We start from the raw sequence: 12,488 nt of genomic DNA, 5'->3' as shown, positions 1-12,488 counted from the left end.
CAGCGCCTGACCCCGGCAGTGAATGCCCAGCAGTAACCCCTGTGCAGCTCGCGCGCTCCCCTCCCCTGCGTGGCAGCCGTTAATAACGTTACTGAGCCGGCCCCTCACGCGCCACCCCGCGCCGGCCAATCACTGAGCGCTCCTCATGCATCTGGAATGAGGACGCTCCGCCACTGCGTTGGCTTGTGCGAGGTGTGTGCGGTCGGGGGGGCGGGGGCGACGCTCAGCCGGGCCGGGATTGGCTGCACGGTGCCGGGACACGGGGCTGCGGCTAGGTGGGTGGTGAAGGGAGCCGGCGGGCCCTGTGGGCACGGACCCTAGGCTGGACCCCAGCGTCGCGGCCTGGACACCGGATCCGGCAAGGCGCGGTGAGAGCGGCCGGCAGCGGCTCTTTTGCCTGGGTGCGTTTGCGGGGGTCGGGGAGGGAAGAGACACTGGGGTGAGTTGGTGGGAGGAGACTTGGGGGGGGGGCGAGAGGCTCCAGTAGGTGTGGGGGGGGGGAGACACAGGGGTGCGTTGGTGTGAGGGGACTTGTGTGGGGACACGGGTGAGTTGGAGGGAGGGGCCTTGTGGTGGCGGCGAGGATGCTGGGGGGGGGGGCTCCAGGAGCTGGGGAGTTAGGTTTTGGGTGTGGGGGGGGTAGTGGGGCCGAGATTGGCGGGTGTGGGAGAGCTGGAGGGAGAGCGGAATGAGGAGGGTGGGTGTGTGGGGGGGCTGGAGCAGTGTGCTTGGTGGGTGTGGGAGGTCAAGGGGGTGGGGAGTCGAGAGAGGTTGGTACGGGTGAGGAAGGTGGATGTGAGGGAGCTGGTGAAGAGTTTAGGTTAGCGGGGGCTCAAGGGGGTGGGGATGAGATTGGTCGGGGTTAGGAAAGGGCTGGTGGGGCTGAGGTGGGTGTGTGTGGGAGGGCTCAAGGGGGAGGGGAGTGAGGATGGGCCAAGAGGAGTGTATGGCACATGTAGTGGGTAGCGTGTGGGGTTGATGGCAGGAAAGGGAAATGGCTGGATGGGGATGTTGAGACTGATTGAATGTGGGAAGCTGTTAAAATTGGGCTACAGCTTCAGTTAAGGGCAAGTAAATAGGAATTTGGGATTTAGTTAGGGAGCTGGGGTCATGAATGGCATCCTTTTGCATTAGGAGCTGCTTGCTGTAAATTCCAAGTTATCCCTTCAGTTTCCTTCCCTGATCCTCCGATGCAAAATAACAGTCCCAGGAAATGAAACTACAGATACTGCTTCCCACGTGCAGTTGGTCTAATGACATGTGTGACTCTTTAAAGGGATAATAACTTAGGCCTTGTTTACACCTAAAAATTAGATTGACAACTGCAGCACTCAGAGCTGTGAAAAACTTTGTGTCCTGTGCAACATAGTTTAATTGACCTAATCATGACTAGATGCAGCTAGGTCAATAGAGGAATACTTCTTTTGGCCTAGTTCCTGCTTCTTGAGGGGTGGATTATATACATGAACAAAAATACCCCTTCTGTTGATGTAGGAAGTATCTGCCCTACAATGGCACAGGTGCAGTGCTGTAGCATAGAAATACCCTTACCCTCAGAGTAAGTCTCAGTCCCAACTACTTTAGGTCTCCCAACATTGCAAGACTGAGATTTGGACTATGTCTACACTTGCAGAGTTTTTGCGCTGTCAGTTTCACTGGTGATAGAGAATCAGTAAAAGAAAAGTGCTGGTTTGAGTTCTCACTTACTTCCACAGATCGTGTTCACATTTACAGCACTTCCATCGCCAATGAGAGCAGCATACTGAAGGCATCTATTCCAGAGTGCAGCTCTCTCCATTTTGAGGATAGGTCTTATGGGAAGGAGGGGGCATGATCGCGGGGCATCTTGCATCCCTGCACAGCCTCCTCTCCCCAAACACTGATCAGCTCCAGTAGCTCAGCATTGCTCCAAGTAGGGGATCCGCTGCTCCATGGAGCAGCCATTGTCACCCGGCCAGATGATAAGTGAGTATTTGCCAAGAAAACAGGAAGAGGAATTTCAAAGTTCTCCAAGGCTTTACAGGGGGAGGGGCGAGGTTTACAAGGGGAGGGGCAGATGGCAGTTTACCTGGCAGCAGAGCTGCTGGCCAGAGTGGTCACCTAGGCACTGTGGGATATCGTCCAGAGGCTAAAAGCTGTGTAAACGGGAAGAAGGTGTCTCCACTTGCACATCACTGCAAAAGTATCACCAGTTAGAACTGTATGCCTCTTGTGGAGGTAGTTTTCTGTTTGCGGTGAAACTTCTGAGTTTCACTGCAAAAAGGCATTGGCAAGGGGAGACACTTCCACAGTTTTTGCACAAAAAAGGGACTTTTTGGACTTTAAATGGCAAGGGGAGACACACCCTTGATCTTCACCAGTGGCTCTCAGCCTTTCCTGACTACTGTATCAATTTCAGGAGTCTGATTTGTCTTGTGTACCCACAAGTTTCACCTCACTTAAAAACCACTTGCTTACAAAATCAGACAGAGAAATACAAGTGACTCAACACACGATTCCTGAAAAATTGCTTACTTTCTCATTTTTACCATATAATAAAATGAATCAATTGGAATATAAATATTGTACTTACATTTTGATATATAGTATATAGAGCAGTATAAACAAGCCCCTGTCTGTATGAAATTTTAGTTTGTACTGATTTTGCTGGTGCATTTTATGTAGCCTGTTATAAAACTAGGCAAATATCTAGATGAGTTGATGTATCCCCTGGAAGACCGCTGTGTACTCCCAGGGGTACATGTACCTGTGTTTGAGAACCAATGGTCTGCGCTACCAGTTTCTGTATTTATATCTGCTTTGCTCAGGGATGTGGAAAATCCACATACCCTGAGCAATGCAGTTATACTGACCTAACCCCCAGTGTAGACAGCACTATGTCAGTGGGAGGGCTTCTCCTGTTGATATAGCTACTGTTTCTCGTGGAGGTGGAGTACTTATGAGCTCGCCTCTCAGTGTAGGTAGTGTCTTCTCTAAGTGCCATAGTGGTGCAGCTCCACAGTAAGTGTAGACAATCCCTGAGAATTTTTTTTTAAAACTTCCTATTGCACACTGCAGCCTTGCAGTAGGAGTAATGAGAAGGGATGGGGATGCTCAGTCATGTCTATTGTGGTGCTCTAGTTGTTCTTTTGAAACCTGTATTTGAGGTGAGTAGACTTTATTTTGTCTAGGCTGAGAGGAATTCATGAGTGATTGTACTGGTGCTGCATCTCCCCACACAATGGGAGTGGTAAATATAATGTAGCTTATTTCAAGGAAAGTGTTTGGAATTAATGATACACAAAAAGATGGGCATGAAGCAGAAGGTTTTGTTCTGTCCTGAATATGTCCTGTTTGAGGTACATCTTGTTTTTGTGGGGTAGGAGAGGGAGAACAAGTGACTGGAGAAGAGAGATTCAGGGACTGGAAAGAGACAGGCCAAATTTGGTCTAGAATTTAGATTGTGTATTTAAAACAACAAGGCTAAAAACAAAACAAATGCGAAACACCCAACTGTATTATATCACATTCCAGTGTAACTTTTTAACAAATAAATATTCCCAGCCAGTGGCTAATGCAGACTTTGCAGCTTTGTACTAGTGCATGAGAACCAGGATGTGACACTCACTTGACAGTGTCTAAAAAGAGAAACCAGATAGTCTATTTATATTGCCCAAATTGAAAAAATATAGAAAACAAAATGTTTAAGTAAATTAGACGTAAAATTTTCAGTTTTGCTAGTTATTTAAATTTAGGTAAGGGAAAGGAAATTTGTAGATATTCTCCAGTCTTCTTGTGCCTTGCTCCATACACGTACAACTATGTGACACCCATAAAATGTACTAAAAATGATTTTTTCCATCAGCGCTTTAAAATTACATGTTACTGTATTTCTAATGGTCGTCTATTATTTAATTCAACACTAATTAAATCAGTAAGGTAGCTCTTTTATAAAGTTGAAAAATGTATAGATAATGGGGAGTATACCAGATAGAAATAGCTAAAATATGGTTTCAGATAATTCCTTAAAGGTGGTGCTATACTTTCAGATTTAGAAAACAGGGAGCTTTTGTGTTCTTTTTAACTGTTTGATTTATTGGTCTGAACTTTTTTCACTCTTCGATCATGCACTGAGAGTCTTTGGTGAAAGTCAAAAGGGGCTTTGCCTGAGCACAGGGGTTCACTCACACAGTTATTAGTACAGGGGGCCTTAAAATCAGTCTCTGCAGTTGTGGACAACACTACAAAAATCTGATAGTTGTGACGGAGTTTGAGTTTCTGCATGCTCTGACATATTTAACTTGATGGGCATGGTAGCTGAGGAAACTAGATCTGTTTTAGTTTAATACAGGTTTTTCCCTCAATTAGTTTTTTTTAATTGGCAGTGTTATGTCCTCATTAAAGAGTATTAGGTTCTAGAACAGGGGTCAGCAACCTATGACACGCGTGCCAAAGACGGCACGTGAGCCGATTTTTAATGGCACATTGCTGCTTGCCGGGTCCCAGCCACCAGCCCTATTCAGCCCGCTGTCGAACCCAGGCAGGAGCATGCCATTAAAAATCCTGCCTGCCCCGGCCCTCTCTTCTCTGCCCCCTGGGGGGACAGGGTGAAGAAGCTTGGTCCTGCCGGCTTCTACTGCTGCAGGGCAGGCAAGCTCCCGCCTCTTCCCCCAGTGTGCTGGGTTCCTGTCCCTCCTCCTCTCCCTCCCTGCAGCCGATCAGCTGATGGCCCTTGTGCAGAAGGGGGAGAAGCGGAGCCACAATGTGTTTGCTGCTCCGGGGAGGAGGCGGAGAAAAGGTGGGGAAGGGGGGTGGAATCGGGCATATCCCCTCCAGCTCCCTGTCGTGAGCCACTCTGGGCAGGGGGCTGGGAGCACCCCCGCGACTTTAGCCCACACTCCCAGCCTCCTGCCCTGACTCCAGCACCCCCCCACATACCCAGCCCCCCACACCCATGCCCTGACTCCTGCACCCTCCTCACACACCCCCAGCCCCCCCATGTCCTGACTCTTGCACCCTCCACATTCCAATCCCTACCCTGAACACCAAACGAGAGCTCCTGCACCCCCACTCCTGCATTCCCACCTGCACCCTCGCACCAAATGGGAACTGCCCAGGTAAGCACGCCACACCCAGACCTCCTGCCCCAGCCCCCAGCCTGCTCCTTCACCCCCAGCCCTGTGCTCAGTGCACTTCCCACCCTCAGCTCAGTGCAGAGAGAGAGGAAGAGAATGGGCTAGAACCAGGGAGAAGATAGGTACCCACTCTGTGTGGGCAGGGCCGGGATCCCAGACTGGCATCAGGCTGAACGGGGCTGGCAGCCGGGACCCTGGCTGGCAGAAGGTGACGGACGGAACCCCAGACTGAGCCGCTCAGCCCACTGTCGGTCTGGGGTTTTGGCTGCCGGCCCCAGCCAGCCAGAGTCCAGGCCGCAGGTCTTGCTCAGGTGAATGGAACTCCAGGCTGGCAGCGGGCTGAGCGGGCCGGCAGCGTAAGATCAGCATTTTAATTTAATTTTTAAATGAAGCTTCTTAAACATTTTGAAAACCTTGTTTACTTCACGTACGACAATAGTTTAGTTATATAATATATAGACCTATAGAGAGAGACCTTCTAAAAAATGTTAAAATGTATTACTGGCATGCAAAACCTTAAAGTGAATAAATGAAGACTCGGCACACCATTTCTGAAAGGTTGCTGACCCCTGTTCTAGAATGTGTGTTCTGGCCTTGGTGCATAGACCCCTAAAACAGTATGGTAGCTGATGATTTAAACATTAGTTTAAAACTTACTGGATGGTGGTTTCCACTGGAGCTGCATGCACACCCTGCATTTCTCCTCACATCCTGTGTCTGATCATTTATAAGGAGCAACAGCATCAACTGCTACATAATTCCTTCTTATTGTTGCTAGTGGTGTAAGCAAGTACTCACTATTGTCTGTTGCTACTCCTGTAGGTCACTTTTCTTGGGAGGGGTGGGGTGGGTAGTAAACTGTTCTTTTATTTTACAGTTCATGTTAGGGCAATTAGTGCAGTTTAGATGCTTGGCCCAGATCGTTACTTTTTTTTTTTTTTGGTAGCTCCACTGAGCCTTGATTGTTCTGCTATGATTTTGTGCCTGTAGGAATGATTGAAGTTAAGCTCCAGGGCCTAGAGTGACCAGATGACAAGAACAAAATATTGGGACACATGAGGGGCAGCCTCAGGCTCACCCCCCCATCAGGGCCGGCTCTAGGTTTTTGCCACCCCAAGCAACAACAACAACAAAAAAAAGCCGGAGTGCCGCTGAAGCAAAATATCGGGACAGTACATCGGTTCGGACGTGGGACAAACAACTAATTATCGGGACAGTCCTGATTTTATCAGGATGTCTGGTCACCCTACCAGGGCCTCAAGTCTTGCCCCTTATGTGAAGGTACTATATACATACAAGTACAATTGCTTGCTCTGCCTTAGAGGGGTAATATTTAGGATCTGTGCTTTTGTGCGTGGATCTCTTCTAGCCTCTCATAGAGCCATAGAATGCCAGCTTGAGCTTAATCTTAATGACTCCATTACTAGACTGTACTATTCACCCTATTACTTGTGGCTAAATTTGGCTCCATCACATATGCTGAAGCTCAGGAGTTCTGAAAAATGTATAGAGCCACAACCTGTGAAATGGATCTGCATCCTTCCTGGTTGGTTAAAAGCAAGCAAAACCACAACTGTGCGAAATAGTGCCTCCTTCAAAGATGCATACATACCAAATTCCTTGAAAAATACAAGGACTCTTAGACTTGGCAGCTTTGAACCTGAAATTGTTGGGGTTTGAAAAATCTCACTGACTTTCAACATTGTCCAGTTCAAGCAATTGGGAAAGGGAAAGCCACTCTCCTAACAAATATATTTTGAAACTAACCTTCAGTCCACCTTCCAAAAGAGCTGACCATTTCTACCCGATGTTCTAAAAAAAGGATTAAAGTACTTTTATACAGATCCTGTTTCTGGTTTTTGTACTGAATCTGCAGCCCAGAGTAGTCAAGTTGGGCTGATTTCCCTTGCTTAGTCCCACAGAAGCAAGAGACAAAGTGCAAGATGTGTAGAGGAGGAAGTCATGCTCCTCAGCTATCCTCCATATGAGTATAGTTAATTACCAAGCTGTACTAGTTCAGTAAAATTTCTTGTTGTGGGACAAACTGACTCCTTTGCATGAAGAGGCAAAGAGGGCCATCACGATGAATTCATCAATTCTGAATTTACAATGTATACAGCTCCAAACAGGGTCTAGAAAATGATTGTAGTTAATTGCTTCTTGTTTCACTTAAATTTGACCATGTTTTTGTGTAGTTGTATTACAGTAGTGCCTAGAGACCACAACTGAGATCAGTGCATTGTTGGACTAAGCACTACCAAAAAAAAAAAAGGTAAGACAATCCCTGCCCCAAAAGAACTTACCTTCTAAATAGACATGGTGGACAACAAATATGGAGGGGTAAAAGTGTGGGCAGTCTTTGGTGTGGTGCTGCAGGTGTCAGGGTGGATTTGGTTTAAATCAAATTGATTTAAATCATGATTTAAATCACTAGTCAGGAGGACTCGATTTAATCATGTATTTATACATAAAAGTGCATTCTTGTTAGTTGTTATAACCTTAATACATATTCTTTACAACTCAGGTTTCATTTTTAGAAGGATTTATTTTGAAAACTTTTCAGATTAGTTTTACAGATATATCAGAAAATGAATGATTCATTTTTTCATTTACCAAAGGTAACTGAAGCAGATATTTATGAAGTCATTTGGAGGTGAACTATCTCCAAATTCAACAGGTTAATCATTAATATTTGGAGGATTTTTTTTTTTTTGCTATGCTGTATTAGGCGGAGAACATCACCAGACAGACATTTAAATTGTTGTTTTAGTTAAATAAAACAACGTTATGTATTCTGGATTTTTTCTTCAACAGCAAACATAATATTTTAACGAAACATATTAATTTTTGAATTTAAACATTTAGTTAAACATTCAAGTTTTTTAAAATCAAGTTTGGTTTTATTAAAATTGTTTTTAACGAAAATAGTTAAATGAAATATATCTAAAAAAAACCCCAAAACCCAAAATCGACTGTCAACCAAGTCAATGTGAGAAACTTAAAATCCTGGCTTCTGCAGCTAACTCAGTCATCTTCACCTTCATTTTCCTGTTCGTTCATATTCTGGAAAAGGAAAAACAAGCTTTCCTGCTTTTTTCAGGTCCCAAATGATTTCTCAATTTGGAATGAATTAGTCCAAAGGAAGAAAATATTCTTTCTACACTGGTAGAAGAAGCTACTGCTCTTAAAAGTGGGATGATCACTTCAACAGTCTCTGAATCCAAGTGCTTAAGTGACTTCCACCAGTTCACTGGTGTGACTTTCTTTAAAATATCATCAGCAAACATCTATTTATTGAATGGTTCACCCTTAGCTCTGAAGGTTATTATAGTTGATGTTATGGATGGATGATTGTTGGATGGCCATGTCATAGTCAACTCCTCTTCTTTAGCAGTTAAGGTTTGACCCTGGTACCGAGTATTGAGAATAGTTGCAAGAAAATGAGCTGGAGATAGTGCTTGTCCCTATCATTTTTTTAATGCTTGTAATTTAACTCTGTCATTGCATATTTCTCTTTTTAAGATCTCACTCCGTTCCTTCCAAATGTCAACAGCATCAGCAATAAAACTGCTATTTCCCTGCATTTTGTTCAAGGCTACAGAAATGGACTTCAGGGTACTCAGCACGTGCTTAACATTTCTCTTAAGCCCAATGTTGAGAACTTTGGCTGTGACAGTGCCATCTATTTTTTTCACGATTTTTCTCACAAACTGTCAACAGATTAGGCCAGTTCTTGGTATAGTGCTCAAAATCGCCCACTACTGAGTTCCATCGCACATCTTGTGGGAGAATTAGCTTGGTTCCTCCCATTTTTTTCAGAACAGCTGCTGCAAAGTGGTTGTCATGGAAGTATTTTGCAGTTTCAACAACATTAGCCTTTATTTCTGGAACACTGAAGTCTTTGGCTAGGAGGTGCATCAAATAAGCACTGCAGTCATATGTTATTAGTTTGGTACTCTCTTCTAAATAATTTCTTCTCATCTTGGATACATTTGCAGCATTGTCTGTGACCAAGCTGCGTACCAGACATAAGAATTTTTTTTTCAGTTTCTTGTAGCTTTTACTGCAGCTTGTAAGTATTCTGTTGTGTGTGCATTTCCTGATGTATCAATTGTTTCTATAAGGAAGACATTCCCTTCTGTTGTCACACAAGCACATACAACAGGATCATTGTGGACATTGCTCTACCCATCAAGACTCAGGTTAACAATTTCACCCTCTAGACCTTTTGCACGCTGCTCAATTTCTCTTTCATACACTTTATCCAGCAACTTGACGGCGACATCTGCTCTGTTGGGTGCACTGTATCCTGGTCTTAATGACTGAACCATGTTAATGAAGTGTGGGTTCTCAATCCTAGGGAACGGAGAGTTTATTGCATAAACAAACCGGGCAGTTTTTCATCAATTGCCTCTTTTTGTAATCTGCTGGTTCTTATCACAAACTTATCTATGGTGGTTTTCTGGATGATGGAGATTTTTTTTCCTTTTTGCTACAGGTGATATACTGTGGCTATGTGACACAGATGATGTGACTGAAACACTATCATTGGCAGATAACTCTGAAACTATGGAAAATGGTGGTGATCTTGAAGGTGGATAGTCTTCAGAATCCTATATGTTGAGGATTGATTCTCCTAAACAAAATAAGTCAATGTAGTTATTTAATTATTATTACCGTAATGCTCATTTAGTATATTCATTGACACTCAGTACTACTTTAAAGGTGAAATTGTAAAAGGAAGATCTGCCTATTTCAGCTATTTATTTTTTATCACAACTGCATCTAAAATGATAGTACCATAGAGTAACAATTATATTTTTTTTTTTTTGCTCAAACGTGAGAATTCAAGAATAGTCCAGAAGGAAGACAGGCAGTCCTTAAGAAAGAAGTATGAAATAAAAACGTTTACCAACCTGAAGATTCTGCATGTTCAGACATGTTCCTTTCATCATCTTCAACGCAGCTTCCTCCTGAGAAGGAACACTTCTCATGATGTTGTTTCATTTGGGCAACCAGCCTTGCATTTGTTTTTTGCTCTGTTTGCATTTTGCACGCATGCCTGTCTTACCCACAGGTAGAGGAACTCATTAAAATATTCCCCAACTGGGTCTCTGTTACGGCCTGCTGTCATTATACGATTTCCCTTCTAGTGAGAGAATGGTATGGTAGATCTCAAATCAATGAAGGCTACACTCAGAAAGACCTCAAGACTTCTGGAATATGCTGCTCAAACAATTTCACTTTTGTTTCTGTTGCCTGTCCCTCCCTTCTCACATTTATCTCCAGACTTCTACTTCTTGTCCAGATCTATTCTGCCCCCAACAATCTTCTGTTCATTGAACTTTTTGAAACTTTGCACTTTTAGAGAGGGGTAAGGGATTGACTCTGTGTGTACACAAATTTACAGAGTGACAATAGGGTTGAGGTCTGTTATTTCTCACCTCTATTATTTAATTATTTTATTTATTTAAAAACATTTTTGTTGTTAACAAGCATGTTATCTCTGAAGACTGAAATCCACAGTTTGAGAACTGCAAAACTAAGCATCTCTGATAGTGCTCAGTCTAGAAGATACCGAGCCACATTGGGTAGATAGAAAAATTAACCTAAATAATCCTATAAGGAAGCCCCTGGAACCCCATAAAATTGGGGTCCCTAATTCATGAACTATTGGAACTCATTTAGAAAACTTTTCTTAAACATTACATGAATATATTGTCTCATGCTATAGAATTAGAATTTATAATCCTTATTCCATGATGAGACATCTTTGAACTGTAATGCATCTTTCTTTAAAATGCTTTTTGAGGAAAAAAAAACCCTATCTATCAAAAAAAAAAAAATTTAAATGAAAAAAAAATCTGTTTGTTTATTTGTTTATTTATTTTATTTGAAAAATCATTGATTTTTATCCACCCTGGCAGGTGTGCACCACTTTAATTTCTCCTGATTGGCATCAATATGTTCAATTTAATAGCCTGGGCAAGGAGAAGTCAATAAACATTAAAAAAAAATCATATTCCCTTTTTAATAAGGCTTCAGGACAGGAGGAATTACATTAGACAGTTCATAAGGTTCCCACCTCAGGATCCAAACTTAAATCTATAACACCAAGTCTCTGTGACCTGGTCTGTACTACAGTATTCGGTCAATGTACAGTAAGCTGCCTTACATTGACCTAATTATGTCAGTGTATGCACTACAGCCTTGCTCCTGCTAATATAAGTGCCCTACTACACTGACATAAAACTCCACCTCCACAAGAGGCATGGGGCTTATGCCTGTGTAGTTAGGGCAATGCAGGGTAGACACTGCATTACTTACATCTGTTGGCTGTCATTCTTATCAAGCTGGAGTCGTGAAATTGACCAAAAAGACGACTCCCAGCTTTACTGCTCCACTCCAAGCTGGGCTGCCGCCCAGGCTCCCGGCTCAGGCTCCCTCCTCCCAGCTGGGCTGCCGCCCAGGCTCTCAGTTCCCTGCTTCCCGCCGGGAGCATGGCAGCTGACTAGGCTCTGGGTGCGGATCTTCCTGCCAGGAGCCCGGCTGCCCCCCTGACTCTTGGCTCCCTGCTCCCCACTGGGAGCACAGCTGTGCCTGGGTGGGAGCTCCGTTTCCAGAGTCCAGTTGGCTTCCCATTCCCAGTGGGGAGCCAACGTGTGTGTGGGGAGGTAAGTCAGGCTCCTGGTGGGGAGCTGCATGCAGAGCTGAAAGTCCTGGCTCTCAGCACCCCACACTGCCCCTCTTAAATCGATGGGAGTGCTCCTGGTGAGGATGTGCAACACTGACAGAAAAAGGGCAGTGTGGACATGAACCCCTATAGTAAGTTGACCTAACATAGGACCACTTAAGTTTATAATGTAGACGTACCCCGAGGGTATGTCTACACAGGGATAAAAAACCCATGACCGGTCCTCCGAGAATTGGGGGTCCCAGAGCTCAGGCTCCAGCCTGAGCCCAAATGGTCTACACAGCAATTTTTATCCCTGCAGCCCGAGTCCCATGAACCCAAGTCAGCTGACCTAGGATAGCCGCAGCTGTGCCATTGGTTATTTATCCCTGTGTAGACATACTCTGAGTCTGATTAGGCTCATCTAGAGCCAAAGGGAGAGAAACCACTGCCGCTTGCATGGCTTTTCCTTCCCTCTTCCTGTTTATGTAACCCAGCCCTAGGTTGGGGCAGGGCCTCCTTGATTACACCCCAGGCTCTACTTAGCTGTAGGCTCCACCCTGACCCTTAAAGGAGTAGTGCATATCTTCACAAGGGGAAATAGATGGGGAGCAGCCAAGTGACTTGCTCAAGATTACACAACAGGTTAGCATCAGAGCTGGATATAGAATCCATTTCTCTTGACTCCTGGATCAGTGCCC

At 44.5% G+C, this 12,488-nt stretch overlaps 1 protein-coding gene across 17 annotated transcripts in view; it reads left to right on the top strand.

The window, feature by feature from the left end:
• The window catches only part of ACSL3 (acyl-CoA synthetase long chain family member 3), a 114,165-nt gene continuing 101,677 nt past the window's right edge, over window positions 1–12,488 (top strand). For 3 of the 17 annotated variants that reach the window (XM_043491561.1, XM_038416202.2, XM_038416190.2), the window contains exon 1: window positions 45–368. The gene's annotated coding sequence lies outside the window, so the exon portion shown is untranslated. Of the gene's footprint in view, window positions 402–6,312; window positions 6,396–12,488 lie in introns of those variants that run through there. The other 14 variants (XR_006273973.1, XM_043491556.1, XM_043491555.1 and 11 more) reach the window with 10 other exon arrangements.

This window comes from Dermochelys coriacea, chromosome 9 (genome assembly GCF_009764565.3).
Source record: "Dermochelys coriacea isolate rDerCor1 chromosome 9, rDerCor1.pri.v4, whole genome shotgun sequence".
Classification (NCBI taxonomy): Eukaryota; Metazoa; Chordata; order Testudines; family Dermochelyidae; genus Dermochelys; species Dermochelys coriacea.
This window is presented reverse-complemented; position numbering and strand designations above follow the sequence as displayed.